The 26,817-nt window shown below is 38.7% G+C and overlaps 1 protein-coding gene across 2 annotated transcripts in view; it reads right to left on the bottom strand.

Moving 5' to 3' along the window:
- Nucleotides 1-26,817, bottom strand: part of CNTNAP5 (contactin associated protein family member 5) — an 825,683-nt gene that overhangs the window by 508,371 nt on the left and 290,495 nt on the right. The window lies entirely within an intron of this gene.

The following is a 26,817-nucleotide window of genomic DNA, read 5'->3' as shown; positions in this document are numbered from 1 at the left end:
CACACCCAAAAGATGGAGCCCACACTTCTTGGTAGCTAGGGAGACAGTATGAGTGCTCCACTGATTGGATGTCTCCATCTGGCCCGACTCATCCCTGCATTTGGACTGTTATCTCCACCTGACCTGACCCACCCTTGTATTTGGGCTCTGTCATCAGGGATTGGTCACCATATTTACTGGTTTTCCCAGACTTGCTTTTAAGTAAATCCCCTGGCCCGGGGGCGGGTGGGGGGGGGCAGGGTCAGTTTAAGTTTTACTGCATAAACAACAAAATCACTGTTTAACCGGATGGAATCACTCTGGATAAATAGGTGCTTACGGTTAGCATAATGTGCCTACCATTTATTCACTGCATTCACTCCCAGGAAGTTTGCTTCCTCACTCACTCATTCTTTCCCTTGACAAACATTAATGCTGTTTGCATGCTGGACACTACAGAGATACAAGGTGAATGATGCATTCTGTAGGAATCCACAGCCAAAAGGAAGCAGGAAAAAGAGACCAACCACTGTCACCCAGCATGTTAAAGAAGGGAGTGGAGGGGTGCCTGGGTGGCTCAGTGGGTTAAAGCCTCTGCCTTCGGCTCAGGTCATGATCTCAGGGTCCGGGATTGAGCCGCGCATCGGGCTCTGCTCAGCAGGGAGCCTGCTTCCTCCTCTCTCCCTCTGCCTGCTTCTCTGACTACTTGTGATCTCTGTCAAATAAATAAATAAATAAAATCTTTAAAAAAAAAAAAAAGAGGGGAGTGGAGATTGGTGAGGGGCTGTGCTCTCATATGGGAATCGAGTGCTGGGAGGACTCTTCTAAGTTCTCAGGGAGGGACATTTTACTTATCTTGGATGGATACATATGATGGTTCTTGGTCAAGAAGGAAGCACAGATTTGTTTAATACAGCACTTATGATGCTCAGGTAGGCTGGAACAATATCCTGATTCTGTCACTTACTTGCAACTTAAACATCTATAAAAACAGACTCACTCACCACCCCCCCAATGTATATTTTTGAGTGCCTAATGATGAGGCTAGCATTGTACAAAGCACTGAAAATAGACTTATGAAAAGACAGACACAGACCCTGGCCCTGAAGGTGGTTTAGCCTTATGGGGGGAGGTAGTCATTAATTATATACCTGTTTACTTAAATACTTGTATAGCATAATTATGTCAAGAGGAACAGGGGCCTAGTTTGGCCATGGGTGCCAGGATAATAAACACACTTAATCTCCCAGGATTGATATAGGGGTAAAGTGAAATAATGCATGCTCAGTGCTTAGCACAGTAGCTGGCCCACAGTACATGATGGACACCTGTTCACTATTAACATAATGTCGATGATACCTATGTGCATACCTCTCCCATTAATGCCTCTGTGATGAGAATAAACAGACCATTGACCTCATCTACCAACAGGCCTCTGTTTCCTGATTTTGAAGTTGACTGCCCCTGATACATTGACAAAACTAATTTGCATCTTCAATTTCTGTTCAAATAAAATGCCTTTTATATCAAAAAATGAGGTGTGGTGGGGACCTCTTTCTCTATGGCTAGTTGTCTGCCATCTGCAAAGTGACCTCTAATCATTTGTTAAGTAACAGCTGCTTCTGTGAAAACAGTCAAGTCAGGGAGGCCTGTGCCCAATATTTGAGTCCATATGGCATCTGTATCTTCTGCAATCTCACCTGTAGGGACATAGCAGTGGGAAAGGCAGGCAGCGTGAGGTGAACAGAAGAGTGTGGGGGGAGGCACCTTTGGCTCTGAAAGTGTACCTGTTCCTTTCTTGTAGGCTGAAAGACTGAGGAAATTAAATAGCAGAGGAAGAACAAAACAAATCCACAGCTCATTTAACCTATTTTTTTTTCCATTTAATAGGAGGATGGATCTAAGTTTGGGAATCAGAAAAATTCAGACTGAAACTTACTTACCTTTTCTAAGTTTTGGTTTCCTCATCTTTAAAAATGAAGAAAATAGGCCTTTATCCCAAATGGGGATTAAAATACAACATCAGTAAAGGACCTTATACATAACAGTTACTCAGTATATATCCCCCGCTTCCTTATTGCCCAAAGTTTACCTCCTTTTCCCAGCCTCTATCCTATATTAGACAGAACCTCTCCAAATTAACTGAAGGAAACTTCCATATTCCTCACCACTACAACAAGTACACATATGTATATTTCTGCATGAGAAAGAGAAGTGACATGAAATGCTGAGTTCTATATGCCGGTTAAATCCGATACGATGTGGCCATGTAAAGTCAGTATAACAAAGTATTCCCATTTTTCTCTGGCATGACTGGAATATTTTTAAATACCTATTCTAACAAAAGAAAAAAAATCTACCCTACAGGATGTCAGAAGAGATTTTAATAAATTCCAAGGAATTAAACACATAGAACTATGTTCACAGACCACAAAAAAAGACAATAAAATACATAATCAAAGAATAAATTTTTAAAATTATATACCTAGAGTTTCAATAACCCACTAATAGTAAACCATGGGGAAATAATACGAGAAATTGTATACAATTAAAACTGAACAAGTAATAGGCCCTACCTCCAAGTTAAAGTATTATCTAGAGAGAAACACCTAGCTTGGCTACACTGGGCAAAATGTGGAAGCATGAAGGCAAGTGAGAGAAGTCAAACCTAAGAACTCATTTCTTACAATGTGATATCCATCATACCCTACAGGACCTTATTCTTATCAAAAAGATAAAAGCATACTTATATGAAACAATTAGCAAATGATAAAATATATGTCGATTACAGCTCATGAGTTATAATTCATTGAGCCCAATTATGGTGAAAGACATGCTCCTGAAGCACTTTGCATAAATTAGTCTTGACCTTCATAATAGCCCTGCAATTTCTACAAATAAGGAAAAGGGAGGCTTTGAGGTTTTAGGTAACAGCTAGCAAATGATGGTCTTTGCTTGAAGCTCCAGTTGGATGCTGATGTGTATTTTTTTCATTCTGTCAGAACACACTGCCTCCCACTGCAGCACCATGCTTGGGGCTACACACTGATAGAGGTAGTTTGGGAGCAGTGTCGATGATCATTGCTGCAGTGATTGGGAAAGGCTGCATGGTGCAGAGGGGCCGAGATGGGCCTCAGAAGGCTGCTAGAAGCTGGTGAGTTAGGAAGAAGGACATTACAGGCAAAAGATATAGCTATGCCTGCAAACTTTCAAGACCTTGGTTTCCCTGTCCACCTGTCCAAAACTAACATTTGCTTCAAGATGGTAATAGAAGAGTAAATCAGGTAATATGAATGCAGATAGTAGGCCCCAGGGAAGGCTGTAGCTATGCAAACCTAAAGAACTGTTATCATTACTAGAGAGATAATGTTTGCCAAGTGCTTTAAACTCCTTGAAAGGAAGGTGACAGGGAAATGCATAGGGCCATTGTGATCTTTGGCATGAGAATGTGGGGCTGGGACTGGGGGCATAGTTTGCAGAACATACTGAAACAAAGGGAATGGTTTTGCAGCTGGGCTGCAGGGGGGCGTTTGAAAACTTGGCATTTCAAAGTATGTACATAATTTCATTTCAAGAAAATGCTAGACTATGAGGAATGTTAAGAACACTTTAAAAGAAGGAAAAAAAAAGATAGACTTTCCTGTGTTAAATACCTTGTTTTGCTTTAAAAGAAACACAGGTTCAATTTCCAAACTTCTGACGTAGGAATTAAAACAGAAGAAGTTCTTAGAACCGATCAGTCACCAAATAGTTTGAGCTAAGATTTGTGGGTAAGAAAAACGGTAGCAAAGTATTTTAATTGCTTGCTTTTTTGATAGTTTACATTATCCTTTTGAATATATATTTATTTCCTCCAAATAATCTCCCAGTAACCATCATTATCCTCATTGTACAGGTTAAATCAAAGTGTATATATGAAGGTGCCAAATATCTCGGGCTTTTATGCAAAGGTTCTCAATAATTATTTTAATTGTATTGACAGAAAAGACTAGGTTAAAATATTTAAGCAGTTTTTGCAAGATCGAGAAGCTGAGAGGGGAATAAATTGAAACTCAAATCTGTTGTTCAGAGCTTTAAAACCACCACTGGACAAATTCACTCTCCCACTCTACAAGAAGATAATTTCAAGCAATCTTCTCTCTTCTCAAACCTCCAAAATTCCCTCCTCACTCCCACACTTGGCTGATGACTCCTCATATTTTTAGAACACAACAGAAACAGACTAGAACTAGCTCATCGACCCATCCCCAAAGCCATACCCTGCCTGAATCTGCTCCCATAAGCCACCTGCCATCCAGAGCAGCCAGCTGAGGGGGGCCTACCTTGGCGGAGGGTACCAGCTAACCACTGTTCTCTTCCCCTTCTGTCCACCCTTCCCTTCTGCAGTTAGTTATTCCTTGTCATCAGTTTTCTCTTTCTATGCATTATTCACGTGGGCGTGTAAGTATGCCTCAGTGACCCTCATCTTATAAAGCAAGTAACAAAAATAAAGCAAATGATAAAGTGAATCTAAACGGCACTTCCCCTTGTTGCTACCACTCTGCTTCTGTTTCCCTGCTTCCCCACATTGCTTCTTTGAGATCCTGTCCTCCTTGCTTCCCTAAACTTTCTCTCTCTCTCTCTCAGTCAGCTATTCCAGGTTCCTACTGCTGGAGGCCCTGGAGCTTGGTTCTCCTGTGTCCCATTCTTTTCATCATCAAGAGGTTTTCCTAAATGATCTCATTCACCCATAGTTGTTACTACCCTTGACATGCTCAATGACTCTTGTCTGTAGGTCTAATTTTCTAGCACATCTGCTTACAGGTCCTGCTCTGCATCTCCCAGGCTGGCTAGTAGGCAGCTCCAACTTTTTAGAACAGAAATAAAACCCTCCATCCTCTCCCCATCCACCAACAAATGATCTTTTGCTGGATGCTTACTCAGGTCAGTAATGGCGCCTCCATAAGAAGACGTTCTCGGGAGATTCCATCTTGGGGACATACATACCTATTCCCGTCTTTTCCTGATATACCAGAGATAATTCAACAGCCTTTCCCATTGACTCTATCAATATGATCGCTTTTCAATTCCATCACTGTTGTATTCTTGTCCAAGCCATAATCATCTCTTTTTTGAGCTGCTGCTATGACTTCCTAACTGGTCCTACTACTTTCGTTCTTGTTCTGCCTGCTGTCCATTTTCCCAGTCAGTATATTTGTTCCCACAGGTAAAACAAATAATGCCACTCTCCCACATAGTGCATTGTGTTGGCAGCTTGCTCCAGTTTGAATGAAGTTCAAACTTTAAGCCTTTTATCAAGTTCTACAAGACCCCTGCATGACTGGTGTCTACCTTACTCTCTAAGACTCTTGTTGCTGCAGTGTCTCCAACTTCCCAATTATGTGAGACCCGTGCTGACCCCCAAACACACTCAACTAGCTCCCACATGAGATTCTCCATACTTTGCATTTCTTCTGGATAGAACACACTTTTCTCAGATCTACCCTCCTGCCCCAAAGCTGCCTGTTTGAACAGTTAAGTACCAGCTCAAGTGCCAGAGAGATTCCAGCTGTCCCTTCCCCAGTGAAATATCCCTTTCTCTCGTTTCTGGATCATTTTCTATCCCATGGATCAGTATTTTACGTTTTTGCAAGATATATATCATTATTTAAAATAATTTCTTTATTTTTGGTACATTTATTTTCTTTTTTCTTTCCAGAGGCATATGAATTTTGTGAAGGCATGGACTCTCTTTTGATTGTTGTTCTATCCCCAGAGTCTGCAGTGGTGTCTTTATTTAGTATGATTCCCAAAGAAAAGTTGCGTTGTGACTGGCTGTCAGCTCCAAAACTGCTTTAAGGGGTGCAGGGATGGGGTGCCTGGATGGCTCCGCCCTTAAGCGTCTGACTTCAGCTCGGGTCATGGTCCCAGAGTCCAGGGATCTAGCCCCATACTGGGTTCCCTTCTCGGTGGGAAGCCTGCTTCTCCCTCTCCCACTCCCCCTGCTTGTGTTCCCTCTCTCTCTGTCTCTCTGTCAAATTAAAAAAAAAAAATCTTAAGGGGTGGGGGGAGGAAAAATTTAGTTTTTACTAGAAATTTGGAAGGAGATGATATATACCAATGGAAAGGAGAAAAGTAAACAAAAAAATATGTAATTAAGTGTTAAAATACACCATATTATGGAAAATCCTATAAGGAATATTCTTTTGTGATGAAGATGGAAATGAACTGAAGGCTATGCTCCTATGATTCCAGAGAATTACAGCATTTATTTATCTTCCTCTTGGCCACAGTATGGAGGTATTGTACTAACCAGTCTGCCCAAGGGCAATTTCAAGATAAATTGGTCAGTGCAGTAAAAAACTATGAGAGTGCAGGAAGAAAAACCTGACTCTGACCCTTTAAGCTCAGCCATGTACGATCTCTGGCAATTTTCCTTATTTCTTAAATCCTCAGTTTTCTTACATTACAGTTTTGTTTACATTACAGTTATTTTTTTACATTACAGTTATTTTATTAAGACCAAACGAGATAATGTACAAAATCCAGTTCTTGGGGCACCTGGGTGGCTCAGTCGGTTACGTACCTGCCTTCAGCTCAGGTCATGATCTCAGGGTCCTGGGATCAATGGAGCCCGAGGACCTTGGGCCCCTGTTCAGAGGGGAGTCTGCTTCTCCCTCTCCCTCTGCCCTTTCCCTCCACTTGTGCTTTATCTATCTCTTTCTCTCTCTCTCAAATAGATAGATAAATAATCTTTTTAAAAAATGGACTTCTTGTCATATGGTTAGTTTAATAAACTAGAACTATTAATATCTGGAATAATATCTTCATGTTTTCAAATTCATACAAAATCTTCATTAATTCCAATAATAAATCAATAAATAGGATGATAGGATTTCTAGACATACCAAACAAATGGACTGTATTGGCAGAATGACAGAAAACCAACTTAAGGAAAAGTAATAAAACAAACAAAAGGCATATATGTTAACCTGGGTCCTAAATACAACTCTGATTCATGTCTTAAATTTTATAGGCAGAAGTTTCCATGACCAAAATATGAGAAACTTGTTGTTTGTTCTCTTGTTAACCATCTGCTCTCTCTAAATATCATTATGCTATTCCACAGGATACCATCTACCTTTCTGCCCAACCATGGACCCACGTTCAGGATAGACTCTACTCAGGGAGGTGCATTTATCATCTGCGGGAGCAGAACCTCAGGGATGGATGCAGAACACTGTGTTGAGTGTAGAATCCTCAGGGAGTTCAGGTCAGCTGCCAGACCATATAAAAATAATAAAAAGTTAACTAGCTATTTTTCATAGGGCATTTGAAGAAGGAAGCCTCCTATGTGGGATAATTCATATGCAAAGTGAGACTGTTCCCTGGCATTCTGAGATGGAACACTGTTTCCCTCTATCAAGACATAAACAAGAGATTAATGAATGTTTCCAAATGTCTGTAATAACTGAGGTCAACAATACCTCAACACAAAGCAACATCCAATAATAATAGATATATAAATGCTTACACCCTGTGCCTTAGCAGTTCCACTCCTAGGAAATGACCCTCCTAGCTATTTCTCACACAAGTATGCCAAGAAAAATTTACAAGGACTGTGTCTGCCCTATTTTTGAAACATGAAAACCTAGTTGAAATCAACCTGATTGTCCAAAAATCAAGGAAATAGCGGCAAGACCATATAATGGAATTATAAGCAGCTATTGAAAAAAAAATCAGTCAAATGCACTTGTGATGACAGAAAAAATTTTAAAAATATGTATCGTCTGACATATGTATATGGTATGCTTGTATATTTCAAGAAATATCTGAAAAAAATGCAAAAATACTAAAAATAGCCACCTCCATTATATATATATATGTATATATATATATATATATAATTATTAAAATACGTGATATAGCGTTTATCCTTGGAGTGAGTTCATTCTTTCTCAGTCTTTTTGTTGTCTTCAGGAAGTCCCTATTTAAAGGATTAAAAGGTTTCTTTAAAAAAGTATTTTATTTGAGATCGGAGAGAGAAAGTATGAGCAGGGAGGAGGAGGAGAAATAGCTCCCCACTGAGCAGGGACCCCAATGTACAGCTCAGTCCCAGGACCCTGGGATCATGACCGGAGCTGAAGGCAGATGCTTAACCCACTTAGCCAGCCAGGCACCCCAGAAGGTTTTTTTGATGTATACGTGTGACCAGTCCAATCCTTTTAAACCATCCAATGAAAATTCTAGATAAACATCCGCCCTCATGTACAAAATCTTTTGAGCATATAGCATGTGATGGTGCTAAAAGGGTACAAAAGAAATACAAACACTGCAACATTTCCAGGAATTAGCCTTGGCTCCTAGAATCACCAGTGACAAAGAGGGTGAATCCAAAGGCTGGCTGTCCTACTGGCTCAGCCAAGAGTCCCACTAAAATTGAGACAGAACTTAAGATTTGCACATAAGGTACATATGAAAGCTGACCTTTCAACATCATTTACACATTTAGCTCAGAAATCCCTAAGTTTCTGGTACTAAAAGAAAATTTAATTTGTAGGTACTGCATTCTCTTTAACCACAAAATTTTCCAGAATCAATTTCCTTTTTTTCCCCAGTGACATGGATTTTTATTCTTAAGATGCTTTTATCCTATTTTTGCTTACAGAAATTTTGGATGGCCGCTACTATGATATTTCTCTGTAATTCTTTCATTTCTATACTCACTACCCTCTTTCTCTTGAGTAAAGAGTGCCCCATATGCTAACCTTTAAAAACATAGGAAGGGACAATTTTTGAAGAATAAATCCTTCTACTAAAGCAAAGCATAATTTCTTAAGTGGAAGAAAGTGTTCATAATGTAACTATCCACATCCATAGTTACCTACTTGGTAAGTTTGAGTTTTGCCTACCACATTATCATTGAAAGCAGTAACTGCCTCTCGGCTGCTTTAAGGCTATTAGCAAAGGTTTTTCCTGCTTCTTTCTCCCCAGAAACTTTTATTTTAATTCCTCACATTTCTGACTTTAATGCTATAAAATATAAATCATACTTTCACTCAAATACAAAACACGCCTCACGTCCCCAAAAACCTCAGGAGAAACCTATTTACAGGTATCAATATTTCCATTTAAATACAGGAAATGAGTTGAAGAAAATAAATCAATAGTGCCTTCCCTAGCACTTCTCTGGAGGCATGAAGCCTGACTCATCAAAGAACTCTAATTCATTTCTCATTACTTTCTTAAGCTTAAGAGAAAAAGGTTGGGCCATCTGGACCCTTTGTGGAAGCTCACACCAAAGTAAATACCTTCTTAAAAAAAGAGGAGAAATTGGATCTTAACATGGAATAGCATGCTCACAAAAAACCATCTATGCAACCACAAACTGCCACCTCCCAAATGCCGGACTTTATAATAACAGTAATACTGCTTGCACATTCAACTTTGTATCACACATACACACAAAAGCGTATACTCTCAGGTCATAGCTTTTTCGTTTAGACAGACTTTAAGGCATCACGGAAACCTTTTCTAAGCACAGAGAATCTTGGTCAATCAGCCACAGAGTGACTACCCCCATCCTCCTGAACGTAACCATGTACCTGAGACACATTGAATTTTAAGTAACCATTGCAAGGGTTTTCCTTATTCTCAGCCAGCATGTACTTCTCAGTAACTTTTACTATAGTCCCTTCTTCTGTCTTTGAGAATAACATTAAAAAGAAAACTGTATATTCTTCATTATGGAATTTCAATGATGAGGACTGTTTTCCTAAATGAATGGCAGCTGTCACTCATTCTACTTCACCTGAACTTATGACAACCAACATCTTTCCACTTTCATACTGGTATAAATGATTATTTTGAAACTAAGGGAAGTATTTTTGCTTCCATTTCATTAAGTTTGGCACCCAAGTTCTAGTATCTATTATATTTTTCTTCCTTCCCAGTTTTATATTTTATGAAAAATTTGCAAGCTTCATACATGTCCCGACTTGAGCAGCAGACCAAGGTCATCAAAGACCTCGTAATTCCTTCTAAGGCCACTCTTAAAGATGATGCTCTCAACAGGCATTTTGAGTATTATATGGTCAACAGTTTTGAATTCTTCAGTGTTAACATTTAGTGCATTTTAAAATTGTATTTATATAAATATACAAGAACATGTTAAGCTGGACTGCTCTATTTTTTCCTAAAGTTCTTATTTTGAAATAATTTTAGACTTATAAAAAATTGTAAAAACAATACAGAAAGTACCTAAAAAACTACTCAGCCAGATATCCCTGCTGCTAACAATTTGCATAACCACAGCACAATTACCAAAACCAGAAAAGTACATTCCAGTACTTTTTCTCATTGCATGACCCCTAATGTAGTGTTCTATTGCGCTTCTCCAGGGTCTCCACTACTGTCCCCTTTCTGCTCCAGTATCCAATCCATTGAACTACCATGTTGCCTTTGTCCCCTGTAGCCAGTGACAGTCCTATAATCTTCCCTCATCTTCCATGACCCTCGGACTTAAAGAATGCTTCCTTGTCAGTTATCTTGTAAAATGCCCCTCACTTTGGGCCTGATGTTTTTTAATGATGATATTTAATGATATTTTAATGATGATATTTAATGATGGTATTCACAGATGTGACATTGTGCCCTTGCCAGTGCATCATGTTGGGGGATGGTAATATTGTTATGCTTTATTACTGGTGATGCTCACTTTGATCACTGTTATGGGGGAGTATGCAGGTATCTTTATTATAAAGTTATAATTTCTTTCCTTTTGTAATTAATATTTTGGGAGAGATAATTTGAAGCTTTGGAGATATCTTGTCTCTCCCCAAACCTTTACCCACTAATTTTAGCATCCATAGATGATTTAATCTGCTTATTACTGTGGTACTCCCATGATGATTTTCTATTTTGTTCACTCAATCTTCTTTGTTAATTAGAATTCTTCTGTAAGGAAAAGCGTTCCCTTTATTTACTTATTCAATTATTTACTTGTATCAGGATGAACTCATGGTTATTTAGTTTAGTCTTTGGGCTATAATCTATTATAGTCATGATTTATTATGTTTCTCAAATTGTCCCAGTTCTTTCAGTTTGACCCCTGTATCCCTGTGATACCTTCCCATATATTTTTTTTTTTCAACACTTCTTTACTTTTTTGACATTACAAGATGCTCTAGCCCACCTTGTATTCTTCCCCAGCTCTGGTATCAGTCACTTCTTAAACTGGCCTCTGACTCTGTTTATTGGAGAGTGGTATTTAGAAACCAATATTTTGCCACCAGGGGTGCTCACTCCTACTGGAGCAGATCTGACTTATTTCTAATGACCCCTTACCAGCTTGCAGTAATTAGCATTTCACTTACTGGGCACTCACACATAATTTTTTAACTAAGTCATTCTATAATTTTTCCTAATATAAGTATTTCATTCACTAGTATTTATTTTATGGACTCTCTTTCTTTTATTTTACTTTCCTATAAATGAGGGTTATTTGGGACCATTCCTAATATTTCCATATATCTGTTTTCCATAATTCCTGAAAGGAAAATTATTGATTCTTTCTGGATGTACATTCAGTACCCAGAGATGCACCATGTCTGGAAAACAGGATCCAGGAGACTTGAACTCATTTAGAGAAACTAGAATCTCTTTTATGATCTCTCTACTAGTTGAAGTTCATTTCCCTACTATTTATGTTGGTTCAATTTTTACAAATCTGAAGAAAGTTAGATATGATAACACTACAGAGGTGCTTGGGTGACTCTGGATTTCAGCTCAGGTCATGATCTCAGGGTCAGGAATTAAGCCCCACACTGGGTTCCAAGCTCAGAGTGAAATCTGCTTGTCTCTTCCCCTCCCCCCAACTTGTACTCTTTCTCTCTAAAATAAATAAATATAATATTTTAAAAATAAACACATAAAAGCACTACATAATTTTCACTTTTTATTTGATTGTTATTAGAACTTAGTCCTCCTTATATAACCTTCTGTAAACTTATTTTTCTGATACAATTATTTCTTAAAATATTTCATCTTAATCTCATTTTATATTTAAAGTTTAAGAGCTTGTCTTTATTTTTTTTAAGAATATTCCCTTTTGGGGGACTCCTGGGGGGCTCAGTGAGTTAACTTTCTGTCTTCGAGTCAGGTCATGGTCTCAGCGTCCTGGGATCGAGCCCTGCATCAGGCTCACTGCACCGTGGGGAGCCTGCTTCCCCTTCTGTCTCTGCCTGCCTCTCTGTTCACTTGCGATCTCTCTCTGTCAAATAAATAAATAAAATCTTTAAAAAAAAGAATATTCCTTTTTTTAAAAATAATACCAAGCCCCTGTAATATAAGATCACTGTAAAATTTAAAAAATCTGTAATGTCACCACCAGAGATATGTATTTTACCTATCATGCACATATACACACATGTATACAAATATATATAAAAGTTAGATTACTTGAATATATATTACTATATTCAGCTATTTTCATCCCACATGGTATCATGGGAAAATTTCACATGTAAAATTATTCATCATTATATTTTTATAATAGATTATATATCATTTTATGTATTCATTAGAATTAATTTAACTAAATTTCCATTATTAAATTGTTAGTTTTCTTTCAATATTGTACTATCATTAGTAACATTGTAATAAACATCTTTGTACATAAATCTTGGTCCAGATTTATAATCACCTATTTAATAAAGATGCTTACAAATAAAATTACATAGGTCTTAATTCTTTAAATTTTATTTACTTATTTGTAAGAGAGAGAGCACAAGCAATGGAGTGATAGGCAGAGGGAGAAGCAGGCTACCCAACAAACAAGGAACACTATGTTGGACTCAATCCCAGAACCCTGGGATCATGATCTCAGCTGAAGGCAGAGGCTTAACCAACTGAGTGTCCCACATAAGTCTTAATTTAACTGAAAATGTATTTAATATCATTGAAAGTGTTTGTTTTTCTTTGCACTTTTATGGAAGTCTCAATTATTCTGGGCTTCAGGCTGCTAGGTAGTATTTTTATAATCCTGTTCCATGCTTTTGTACTCATCCTTAATGACATGTTTTTCTTCACATGACTTATAGACATCTTGCTAAAATCTCAGTTTAATAGTGAACACTTCACGCAACCACTTCAAATATTCAGTTCCTCATTGTCAATTCATTTGTCAAGGTCATTGCTGATTTTTTAAAATCGCAATTTCATGTCAGACTGTGTCTTACTTTCCTCGATATATCCCTTTTGTAATTCTCCTTTCTGGAAATTGTTATTTTGGTCACCATTGAATGAACATGTTAGAATGCTTGATATAGTTGATATTCAATGTTTTCATGAGACTTCTGTTGTTTCTAATTTATAAAGAAACACCCTTCTGTGAGTAAGAAATAATAGTACTCTTTATCTTTCTTATACATTCCAAGAGTTTAAGGTTGTCTGTAAAGCAAATCAAAAATTTACGAAAAGTTCCTCTCCATGCTGAAACTCCAAGCTAATGTCTAGAATATGGATGTTGGGGTACCTGGTGGCTCAGTGAGTTAAGCCTCTGCCTTCGGCTCAGGTCATGGTCTCAGGGTCCTGAGATCAAGCCCCGCATCGGACTCTCTGCTCAGCAGGGAGCCTGCTTACCCCCCTTTCTATGTGCCTGCCTCTCTGCCTACTTGTGATCTCTGTCAAATAAATAAATAAATAAAATAAAATTTAAAAAAAAGGAAAAGAAAAAAAGAATAGTGAAGTTGCTTCAACATGGTGGTAACTTCCATATGTGACTATTCTGTTACCTGTCTTTGGACTGCCATATCTCTGTCTAAAGATTGGTAGTATATCTCCTCAAGGATATAATTTCTGTTGCCTTCGTTTTTTGCATATATGCAAAATTCCTCAAATGTGCTCAAACCATCAGGCTTAAGGAATTCTAGACAGTAGCATATTTTCTCACATGCATATTCAATTCCATCTTTCTTTTTCCAAGATTTTCTAATTCTTTTGGACATAGTTACTCTTCCATTCTGTGTTGAGTGCCATATTATTAATTTTTTGTGACTGTGCCAGTTACCATAAACACGTAGTCTAACAATTTAAATAAAAGAGAATTTAATACTTTACACATTAGTAAGTCCAGAAGTTGGGGAAGCTTAGGGTTTGATTGAGTAGTACTGTGAGCTCTTCAAAAACTTTAGTTCTCTACAACTGCCCCTGCTACTGTCCATAACTGTAGCTTCATCCTAAGTTTGATTCACTTCATTGTCAGAAATTGACTATAAATTGGTACCAGGCAACTTTTTTTTCCAGGTCTCTTAAGTTGGGAAAAATTATATCCTTTCAACAATAAAATACGAATCCTCCTTTGTAGTCCTATTTGGAAACTTAGGACATATGGCCCTCCGCAATGCAGCAGAATCTCTGTACTTTGGGATCTATCCCTGAAACTAAGGATGGTGTAGAGAGAGTCCATCTATGTCTTCATTACCCATAAGCTGAGTATTTATATATAGTAAGTTAAGATCAGATTTATGATTTCCAATATCCTTTCACATCTTTCCCCACATTTACTGTTTCTCAACTTTATTATCAATGACTGCCATGTTTCTCAGAGTATTTAATCTGTGTGAGTCCCACAACTTTATGAAACCCATGTGCTATATCTGTCAGAGGGGATTCACAGTTTATATTAGCATGCTAAGTCTATGAGAAACTCTGTGATTGAAAGTAGAAGTCCCTTTGGCATATTTAACCCAGAATTTTCCAAACTAACTCTATCACAGAACTCTCATGTTGCATATAGTTCCTTTGATCTTATGATAATGTTTAATGTTTCCCAAAAGAAAACTTTGGGAAAAGCTTCTCTTTTTTATATAATAGTTATTTTAATTATATATTTTATCTCCCATTACATACTTTAGTGGACTAAGACAATTCTGATAAGATTTCAAATGTCAAAGCAAACATATTCTTCCCATACCCCATGAGGTATACTCAATCTCCAGCTGAGGGTTTCTAAAGCATGATTCTAAAAAAATAAAAATAAAAAAAAATAAAATTGTGATGTCAAATATCACCAGCAGTCTGTACTTTATATCCAACTTTATTTCCCTAGTTCCCTCTCCCTTGATTTGGAGCAGGAAGTAGTAAATTAAAAATGAACCCAAATATCCAAGAGTTCAGGCTTCTCCCAAGGACTTCACTGTCTCAAGATTTGTCCACTGAGAAGAAATTTATCCAAAAAGATATATGCAAGGCCAATGGGTATATGAAAAGATGTTCAAGGTCATGAGAAATGCAAATTAAAACCACAATGAGATACTACCTTATACCTGTTAGATTGATAATAAAAAAACCATAAGATATAATAAATGCTGGTGTGTGAATGTAAAGAAAAGGAAGTTCTTGCACCGTTGGTGGGATTGTAACTGGATGCAGCCACTAGGAAAACAGTATGGAGAATCCACAAAAATTAAAACTGAAAGTACCATATGATCCAGCAATTCCACTTTTGGGACTATAACCAAAGGAAATGAAAACACTCACTGTAAAAGATATCTATACGCCCTTGTACATAGCAGTATTATTTATAATAGCCAAGACATGAGAAACAACCTAGACTCAATCAATGGATAAATGGATAAAGAAGTGGTGGTTTACATATGTACATGCAAAAACATGGATGGACCTTGCAGGAATTATGCTAAGTGAAATAAGTCAGAGAGAGAAAGACAAACACTAAAGGATCTCGCTTATATGTAGAGTCAAAGGAAACAGAAAACAAAATACCAAACTCATAAAAAAATAACTTACAAGAGATTTGTGCTTATCAGAGAAGGGAGGCAAGGGGAGGGAAAACTGGAGGAAGATGGTTAAAAGGTACAAATTTCCAGTTATAAGATAAATAAGTGTCAGGGATGTGATGTACAACATGGTAACTACAATTAACACTGTTCTATAATGTACAGATAGAAAAATTGTCAAGAGAGTAAATCCTAAGAGTTCTTACCATAAGAATTTTTTCTTCATTCTTCTTTCTTTTCTTTGTACTCTATCTATATGAGAAGATGATTGTTAGCTGAACCTATTGTAGTAACCATTTCATATTAAAACTGGAGAAAAACTAAAAAAAAAAAAAAAAAAAAAAAAAAAGAATTGTCCATATGATCTGTAGTTCCACTACTGTGTTTTACCCAAAAAAACCAAAACTACCAATTCAAAAAGATATATGCCCTGCTATTTTATTAGAAAATTATTTTTAATAATCAAGTTATTGAAGCAAACCAAGTGTCCATTAATAGATGGGTACATAAAGAAGCTGTGGCATATAGGCAGATGAATATTACCAGTCTTTAAAAAAAAGAATGAGAATAGTAACAAGTGCAACTGACCCCAGATGGCTCTGATTTTAATTTGGTGCTTTTTCTACTAGTCCCAGAGAAACCACCTTTACTGGATTTTACTGTGCATATAGTATAATCACTACAGGTGTAATTAGGACCTCTTTACATTTTCCCCATGGACATTTGTAAAATATACATTTTATATATGTATATATAACATTTACTGAACATTTTATATGTGTTGAAACCTCCGGCAAGCTCTTTATAAAAGCATCTCCTTATTCTTAGAACACTTTATGGAATGAAAATGTGTCACTGCTCATTTACTATTTCACTTGATGTTTAGAAATCACAATTTGACAAGTTATACAACTGAAGCAAAAAAGAAAAAAAAAAAATTACCCTGGCTACAATTTGAAATCTCCCAGGACTCTTTTTAAAAATATCAATGCCTATGTCCCTTTAGAGATTCTCTTTTAATTGGTTTGAGGTGAGGCCTCCAACAAGTGTATATTTTTAAAAACCTCTCCAGTTATATCCAACCTTAGCAAGAGTTAGGAAACATGAGATTAAATGATACAACTAAAATCATATAACTCACTGTCTGCAATTAGAACTAGAATCTCCCGATTAGGCTCAGTGGTGTCCAAGATATTTTTTTCTTTGCAAATATACACAATCCTTTAAAGACATTGAGATTATGAGTCCCCGACCCTTCTGAAACAACTGGAAGACAAGTGTAGCTCACTTGCTCCCTTTGCATCACGCTCTATCTCCCCACTGTCCCCAGTGGTCTGGGAAAACCCTGAGACCCAGTGGAACTCCAGGCTAATCCAGGCAGGGGCTAACAAGTTCCCATAGCCCTTTTTCTAATTAAATCAGCTTTCCTTCAAACTACCAGTTTTCTTAAGCTCTTCAGAAAAACGTTTTTGGTTTATACAGACAATAATTTCACATGGCTAAACATTTCTTTTTTTTTTTTAACACAGCTAAAAATTAAATGGGTTTTCAGGAAAGATTTCTCCCCCAACCTTGCATGCATTGCTAGCCATTCAGATTTTTCACTCAGAAGTGACAATGTCTAATTTCTTCTGTATATTTCCAGCGATATCTGATGCCTATACCGAAAAGATATGTATTTTTTATTTTTTTACATAGATGATATTACCCTATATAAACTGTTCTACATCTTCCTTTTTTTCAATAACTATTTCGGTATCTTTCCATATCAGCCTATAAGCTACTTCCTTATTCTATTTCATGTCTTTGTGTTTTCAATTATATCTCACTCTTCTACTGATGATGGGCATTTGATTTGCTCCCAATCTTTTGTTATTACAGGAAAGCTTCTAAACAAATTTATTCCAGTAGTTTGCCCATGTGATGTATATTTCTAAGATAAATTTCTAGAAATGAAATTGCTGAGTAAGACTATGCACATTTGTAACTTTGATGGATATTGACAGATGGATTTCTTTGGAGACTGTACCGATTTTCACTATGACCAGCAAATTTGAGAAAGAGGCTTCCCTGATATCCTCACTAACACACTGTGTTATAAAACATTTTTATCTGTATGTCAATCAGACAGTGAAAAATGGCTTCCCAGCAGAGATTTATTTTGCATAGCTCTTTTTATGGTCAAGGTTTGGAAGCTAGATTTTAAAACTATACTTGTGTCTTTGTCTTATATTAATTTTTAGCATTTCACCAAACTTGCTCTTTATCACTGCAACTGTTTGCTTCAATATAAGCTTAAAAGGCTAATACATGGGCTAGTCAGGGAATTCTGCCAGTATTTACAACATTTTTTTTCCCGTGGAAAAAGATCAACTATTGTTCTGTATAACTGAAATATAAATACACATTTGAAAATCACGCAGTGTAGACCGCCAGCAGATCTGTGCTGCACACCACGCACGTGCTGCGTATTTGACGGGGAACAAAGTATCTGCTCAGATTCACAGTGCTGAAAAGCAAGTGCATTCAGAAATTATCTGCTAGTCCCCTTCCAAGAATTGATTTCTTTCCCTAAGTAATTGCTCTTTGAATGAAGGTCATTAAAGGGCCATAATAAAAGAGTTAGCATTTTAGAAGGTTTTGTGAATTTTATAATTTTCCATCACATCAGGGAGCCAAATCCTTTCTGTGGTTCAGATGGAGCACAGTTTAAAGCCCAAGGCCCTCAGAAATCAATTTTTGCCAGCACACAGCTTTCAGATATGCAGTGGAGGCCAGGAAGCTAGCAGTGTGCCTATGATCAGGCACTGGTGGATGGCTGGAATCAGACACCGGGCCTCCAGCCCCAGCGCAAAGGTTTCTCCTTACACCCCTCCACCTTCACCAGTTCAAATGCACGTCTCTGTTCGGGAAGCAAAAGTCCCAGCCTTAAACTAATAATTATCCTAAAGTGTGATTCTGAACTTCTAACTTGAACAACACGTTGAACAACACAAGTTTGAATTGTGTGGGTCCACTTAAACATGGAGTTTTGCTAGTCTTTTTTTTTTTTTTTTAAAGAATTGACAACAAGAATTAGAAGGCGTTTATTTGCAACTGCCTGCCCAGTCTCCAAGGGATCTAATGGATGACACCGGTCCTTGCTGCCCACTCAGTGCCCAGGAGGTGTGCCCCAGACATCAGCAGCCCCTGGACCAGGCCCAGGCTGGCCTGTAGGTCGCCGGGAGTGCCACTGGAGTGGTCAGGTCTAGCACCAGGACCGGTGGGCAGAGGGCTAAGCTGATGCAGAACATTCCCAGATGGCAGGGATGGTGCAGCACTGGCTGCCCTGTGCCCCAACGTTCCTGGACCCAGTCTTCCACATGCCTGCTCTGGACTGCACTGGGCAGTTTCAGGCCTTGTTTCCTCCCAGGTCTGGCCGGCGTTCCAACTCCACCCTGCCACCTCCAAAGGGCCACAGCACTCACAAGTGGCTCCAGGTGCCAGAGCCCAAAGTGGTGATATACCTCAAAGCAGAAGGGGCAGTGGTATTGTGCTCCAGGCTGCTGCTGCTGGAAGGCCTTGGGGGCTAGTTAGCAAGGGCCCTGGGGACCATGGTCCACAGCCAGCCAGCTGCCAGGCCCCACTCTGCAGCCCTGCCTCTCCGCACCTAGCCTCCGGCCCCAGCCACCTGTATGTGAATTATTTTTCAATAATGCATTCCACTACTGTAAATATATTCCCATTTCTTTATAATTTTCTTAATAACATTTTCTTTTTTTCTATAATATTTTATGATAAGAATACAGAATAAGATACCTATAACAAAAAATATGGTAGTAGACTATTCACGTTATCAGTAAAGTTTCCAGTCAACAGTATGTTATTAGTAAACCTTTGAGGAATCAAAAGTTATAGGCAGATTTTTGACTGCCTGGGGGTCAGTGCCCCTGATCACCACCTGCTCAAAGGTCAACCACACTTTTTTCTTTCTTCTGTGTAATGAAAATGTACCTTAACTCGTTCATGCCATTGGCTTACTTACAAAGTATACCTCTGATGGGTGCTGAGCCGTAAGGGCCCAATCCCTGCACAGGACTAAGCTTCTCATTCTCTCAGCTAATGGGGATGTTGGCACTCGACAGCTGGGTGCAACCCTGGGAATCACCTTGGTGGAATAGAACCTCTTTGTCCAAGGTCATGTCTCCTCTCTAGGGCCTGCACCTTAAGACTGGTCCGCATGTGTGGGAGACTAGAGTAAGGCCCAGCCCCCTTTTCTCATACTGGACAACTCTGATGGTTCTCTCAGCTCTAGAGCTTCCATGAGATCGGTTATGGCTTTGGCTATGCTTTCATCACAGCCCAACCTCTCCCTCTGCCTGGCCCTGCTACTTTTTCTTCCCTTCAATTGCTACTGACTTCCAAAGCACTTTCCAATAATCTTCCTACACAGTAATCTCTGTCCCAAAGTCTGTTTTCCAAGCAACATGATCAACTCCCAGTGTACCTGTCTAATCTGGAGCACTAGTTCTCTGGCATGTGCACACACATGCTGGTCAATATTAACTGACCCATTCAGCGTCACATATTCATCCAGAACCTATTATGTGGCACATACTAACTAGAAGCTGAGAGTAAAGACATTAACAAAAGCCAAGACTCCTGTGCCTCAATATTGGACACGTTGTACCTGGCAAAGAGGAAACAATGAGCACAGAGTCATGGCTTTAAATATGTCACTCTGCCATGTTTTCTGCAATCCTAGACAATCTCTGTGCTGGTTCTTTATCATGTATGTGTACCTGGTATAGCAATTATTATTCTGCAGATGACAATGATCCCTTTTGCCAGCATTTTGCTAATTTCAGACTTAATGAAACTATCATGGTGAGAATCAAACACCTGAGACCTCCCAACCCCTTATTATTGCTACAATGAAAGCAAATGTGTGCAGCCTTCTGGTGATCCAGGATACATTGTGAATTTATAATGCCTGATTTTTAGTCTAGTATACCCCCAAGAATCTTCTATTCTCTACAGGCATAGACATTTCAACATCACATTTTTTTTTCTCCTAGCTCCTCCTCAGCTTGCTCTGGAGCTCTTGTTAGTCATTGGGAGGGGAGGTGCTAACAAATTTTCAGAAGTGTCATATCAACTTTGGCACTGACTATAATTAAAAATTTAAAGACTATGAACTTTGGAGTCAGATTTATGAAGATCGAATCCTGGCTCAGATACTGATTACCCAGGTGACCTGAGACTAATTCATTAGTCCTCCTGATGCCTCAATTTATGCATTTTGAAAATGGGGCAATGTTCTCTACCTTACAAAGTTTCCAAAAACAGATGATTAGAGAATACCTTAGAGTGTCCAGAAAATGAATAGCTTTAAATCAATAATTTTAACTAAAATATTTTATTGGTGAAACTAGATACATTTTTTACTAGACTTATAATTGGAGTTTGTCCTTATGTTCCTGGAGGAAGAAATGGCTGGTGAATTAGGTTGTTGTGGTTTCTCTTTAGACTAACACCTCGAGAGGTAAGCTTATGCAGGCTGCCCCTTCTCTTCAGAGAAAGTTTCTCTGGAACCAGGGCTTTAGCCCAGGGTTGGTTTCCTTCTTCTGAGGCTGTAGACTTTGCAATATAAAGGATACTCACCTGCATTCTTTTTCTTAAAATTTTTTTGTTAAGATTTTATTTATTTATTTGACAGAGAGAAATTACAAGTACACTGAGAGTCAGGCAGAGAGAGAGAGAAGGAAGCAGGCTCCCTGCTGAGCAGAGAGCCCGATGCGGGACTCGATCCCAGGACCCCAAGATCATGACCTGAGCAGAAGGCAGCGGCTTAACCCACTGAGCCACCCAGGCGCCCCTGCATTCTTTTTCCTATGAATGTCCCAAGATGGCCACTGTATCTCGCCCCATAAATTTCAATGTAGATTAGAATTGTGTGTGATTGTGTTTTGTTATATTTTTAAACTGAATACATTTGACTAATGAAATAACTGCTCAATGAAGAGGAGGAGGAGAAGAAAGCGGAGAAGGAAGGAGGGAAGTCTTATCAGTTTGGCCCCTCTGATCCCCACAACCATCTGGTGAAGAAGTTCATTAACAACTTCCTGTTTCAGATTAAGAAAGTGAGCCTCACAAAGTGGAAAGACTTCCCAAGAAAGCTTTTTTTTTAAAAGATTTTATTTATTTTATTTGACAGACGGAGACCACAAGTAGGCAGAGAGGCAGGCAGAGAGAGAGAGAGGAGGAAGCAGGCTCCCTGCTGAGCAGAGAGCCCCATGCAGGACTCGATCCCAGGACCCTGAGATCATGACCTGAGCCGAAGGCAGCGGCTTAACCCACTGAGCCACCCAGGCGCCCCACCAAGAAAACTTTTTTAAGTAGTAAAACTAGAGCTTAAATTCAGATCTCCGAATTTAAAGTCCAACTTTTGTTCTGCTTTCCTATAGTGTTACTATTGTAAAAGACAATTCAAGACCATCCTTTTCAATGTTTCCCACACCATGCACCAATGTTGTCTGAGATATGTAGAAAATAATCAGCTAAACTTTACAAATTATTTTCCTTATTGTGCTATGTCCCAGACACCTAACTTATTCACGTGAATCATGCATTTCTGAAAAGTGGCAAGTACACAAAACAATCCCCAAAATAGTTTCCCCACAGATTCCCCACTAACATTCCTCCTATTGTATTGTCAGTCAGGATTTCTAGTATTTCTTGGAAAAATTCATTTAAGGACCACTAACTAGTACTATCTCAACTTTGTGGTCATTGTTGGTAGTAATTTATATCTCTTCTAAAATTTCAGTTTAAGGGGTTTTTTTGTTTGTTTGTTTGTTTGTTTTTTTACTTTATTTATTTGACAGACAGAAATCACAAGTAGGCAGAGGGGCAGGCAGAGATAGATGGGAAAGTAGGCTCCCCGCTGAGCAGAGAGCCCGATGCGGGGCTCGATGCAAGGACCCTGAGATCATGACCTGAGCTGAAGGCAGAGGCTTAAACCACTGAGCCACCCAGGCGCCCCTAAAATTTCAGTTTAATTCAGCAAACACTTATTGTGTGTCTACCATCCACCATCCACCACGTGAGTAGGAAGGAGGTGATGAAGAATACCTTAAAAAGCTGACTGCTTTATCTCACAACTGTCAGAACCAAAGTTCTACTCTAATATCCACCTTTAATTTCCTTTCTCTCTTTTTGAAACTTCTTATTCTTCTTTTTTTTTTTTTTTCTTTTTTCCTTTCTGGTATTCTACCTAGTGCAGCACTATCTGAATTCAGAGTATGAGAAAGATCCTAACTTGATAATTAACCAGGTTTATGGCATCAGTTTCATCCTTTAGAAATTTTAAAAAATCACTAAGTGTATTGATTTTTTTCATCCATTTGTTCACTGAATGATCCTTGAGTAACTACTTTGTACCAGATATTCTTTAAGACATTTGGGGTACAGCAGTGTACAAATCAGAAAAATATTTATGCTCTCATGGAGCTTAGATTCTAGCCAGACAGAAACAGAAGTCAATGAAATAGTATGATAGAAAGGTACAGGGGCTATGGACAAAAGACAAGACTGTGCAGGGAAAGGAAAGCCAGAGGTCATAGGTGAAGGGGGGCAGTTTGCAACAGAAAGAGGTTCATTATGTTAGGACCTACTGAGTGAGTGAGATCTGAACAAAGAATTAAAGAAGTAACTGAATAAGTGATCCCAAAATGAGAAGCAAACAGAGCAGAGGCTCTGGTGTGTGCTAGCAGGAGGAAGGCAGCCAATGCAGTTGGGGTAGAAGAACAGCAAGATCAGAGAGGTCTCAGTGAGTTCTGATACATCTTTGTAAGCCATTCTAAGGACTTTGTTTTTACTCTTCTGAGGTCAATCGGGAGCCACTGCCTACGACTGAACAGAGGAGAGACATAATCTGACGTGAGTTATAAAGGGACGCAGCAGACTTCTGGGTGGAAAATTGATTGCAGAGGGATAAAGAGAGAGGCAATGACACTGTAAGGGGAAGGGTGACAGTGGCTTGGAGCAGCGGGTAGGGATGGAGTGATAAAAGTTAGGGGGCTATTTCTGAAGGAAGAGCTGATGGCTTACTATGTGTTGTATGAAGGAGAGAAAGGTTGCAGGGGTATAGCTAAGGTTTGGAGGCTGCTGGGAGCATTGAGTTGCCATCCATTAAGATTTCAGAAGCTGGGGTGCCTGGGTGGCTCAGTGGGTTAAAGCCTCTGCCTTCAGCTCAGGTCATGATCTCTGGGTCCTGAGATTGAGCCCCGCATTGGGGTCTCTGCTCAGCAAGGAGCCTGCTTCTTCTCTCTCTCTCTGCCTGCCTTTTTACCTACTTGTGATCTCTGTCTGTCAAATAAAACAAAAAAAATCTTAAAAAAAAAAAAGATCTCAGGGGCTGAGGGTGGAGTCAGTATGGAGAGGAAGTCATTTTGTATTGGGAGTGCTGAGTTGTACAAAGGAGATGTTGAGAAGGCAGGTGACTTACGGGTCTAAAGGTCAGGAAGGGGGTCTGTTTGGAGATACATATTTGGGAATATGAGAATAGGTGAGATCACATAGGAGAAAAGAAACTAATTTTGCAATCAGTTCTGATAAGGAACTACCAGTGATACAAGAGGAAAACCCAAAGGGTGAGATATCCACAGAGCCAATGAAGAAAGAAGTGACAAAATATGACTTACAGTGGAATTACACCTGCACATGTCCTGATGATAGCCAGCAACAGAGTAGTCAATATGAGGCATTACAAACAATCATAATCCCTTCATAAAACTGAAATGAGTAAAACTTATTTGTGTATTTATTTGCTAGTGTCTGTCTTTTTCACCTTACCATAAACCACATGCTTTGATTGTTTTCTGCTATATCCTGAACTTGTAGAAAAAGACTGACTGACACACAGTAGGTATAGTCATAAAAACATATTGAACAGTGACTGAATATGTGCAGACAACTAAAGTGTAGTCGGTTACTTATTGACAGTGCAGTGGGTGCCTGCCTGACATAAAATCCATTGCTATGCTTTCAGGTATAAAGTGAGTTGAGGGAGCTGGACTGAGGAGATACAGAGGCACTCTCAATAAGGTCAAACCTAAGCCTGGAGGGCTGAAGCAATTAAAACTGATAGCCGAGTGAAGGCAGAGGTATCCAGCCAGCATGCTATCATGTTTATTCCCTCGCAGCCCGGCAGACCACAGCTTTCTTTTGCTGACTTTATGCACTGAAATCATTCTTGGTAGAGAAGTTCAAAGAAGTGTCCAAAGTCACTGAGGTAAACAATGGTTAAAGAAATCAGGATGGGGGTGCCTGGGTGGATCAGTTCAGGTAAGCATCTGTCTCAGGCTCAGGTTGTGATCCCTGGGTTCCTGGGATCAAGCCCGAGGTCCAGCTCCCCGCTCAGCAGGTAATCTGCTTCTTCCTCTCCCTCTGCCCTTTCCCCACTCCTGCTAGCTCTCTCTTGTGTGCTCTCTGTCTCTCTCTCTCAAATAAATAAATAAAATCCTTAAAAAGAAGGAGAAGGAGGAGGAAGAGGAGGAGGAGAGGGGGGAGAAAAAGAAAGAAAGAAACCAGACAAGGAGTCTAGATTTTGGAATAGTTGCAAGTGATATAAAAGTAAGCTGAACTATTTGTTGAATTTATAATAAGACACAAAACAGAGAGATAAGATTCGGAAACTCCTAAGCACATGATACTTACTTCTTTCAGTGCTACTTACCTGTTTCTTCTTTATGAAATTTAAGGTGTTGCATTTCTATGCATCAATATCAGGATATTTCTAAAGAGAAGTGCTAAAATCATTGGTGTGTGCATATTAGAATGGAAACAAGATATTATCTTTAATTTTTACATCTTCAAAGAATTCATTATGATTTTATCGTATTTTATAATGGTTTTACTAAAGACAGTCTTCAAATCTTGTGACAATCTTGATTCTGTCATTTGGACGTAATATTTTAATCCATACTACCAAGGCTTAGAGAGAGGAAATTGTGTTTATGTTTCATCTACAAGCATTGTTTATCACCTGTTCTTAACACCCACAGAATTATAAAATTCATGAGGGAAAGCTAGAGATACTTCCAATTCATTGGCAGATATGTTATCCTGGCATTACATCTGTCCTTGTTGGCACTGGATATGCCAAATGCAAAATGAAGCTCACAGTTACGGTCTTTCCGACCATGGAAATGCCCTCCTTCCCCTATCCATGGTTTTTTATCATGTCTAGTAAATACAAATTTGAAATAGCCAAGCTTCATCTCTATGTTTAGATCTCATAAGTTGGACAAATAAAAAGGGTCCCTGGTTGTAAAAACCATATATTTAGGGTGAGATGTACCATAAGAACGCCACTCAACTTTCATAGGTTTTCTACCGAAGATGGCTCATGTAGCACCCAAAATTGATGTGAAAACATTTGTTCCATGGGACAGAAGTGGCGCTGCTACTGTGGGACTATCCGCTGTCATACTGACTGCCTCTGCTCCCTTCCACCAGCACATTCTCGTGCACACTAATCATACTCTTGCAAAAGTTAAGAGCAGGAAAAGAGGGCTTGAAAGTTTGTACATCTCTTTTGTTATGTATTTTTTTATAAAATTAAAATTAGGTTTCTACCAATGACCATAGTTATACCTATTCCTTAAAGGGATGTGGAAAATAAGAATAGTAGACTTTAAAAATTCACCTAGTTGTCCCATTTTCCAAAATAAAACAGACTTTGTAAAGATTTTAGAACATTTATCTTCTGATCCTTTTTTGTACACATATATTTAAATGTCTATTTTTAAGTTTTGAAATTATCACTCACTTCTTTTAGAAAACATAAATTATACAGAAAAGAAAGAAGAAACGATGAGGAGAAAGATGATATATATGGAGTGTACAGAACATGGACTGATTTAGGGAAAACTGTTCCTACAGAATAAAGAACTCAGGCATAGGATGAGTGTTCTCTCTAAACAATGCACAGGGACCTTCCTAAATTGATGATCAACGTCATTGTGATTATCAAAAGGCAGGACTACATCCAGGCAAAATTAACAGCAAAACTCCACAT

This window comes from Mustela erminea, chromosome 8, assembly GCF_009829155.1.
Source record: "Mustela erminea isolate mMusErm1 chromosome 8, mMusErm1.Pri, whole genome shotgun sequence".
NCBI lineage: Eukaryota > Metazoa > Chordata > Mammalia > Carnivora > Mustelidae > Mustela > Mustela erminea.
Note: the sequence above shows the minus strand (reverse complement) of the source record. Positions and strands in the feature narration are given on the sequence as shown.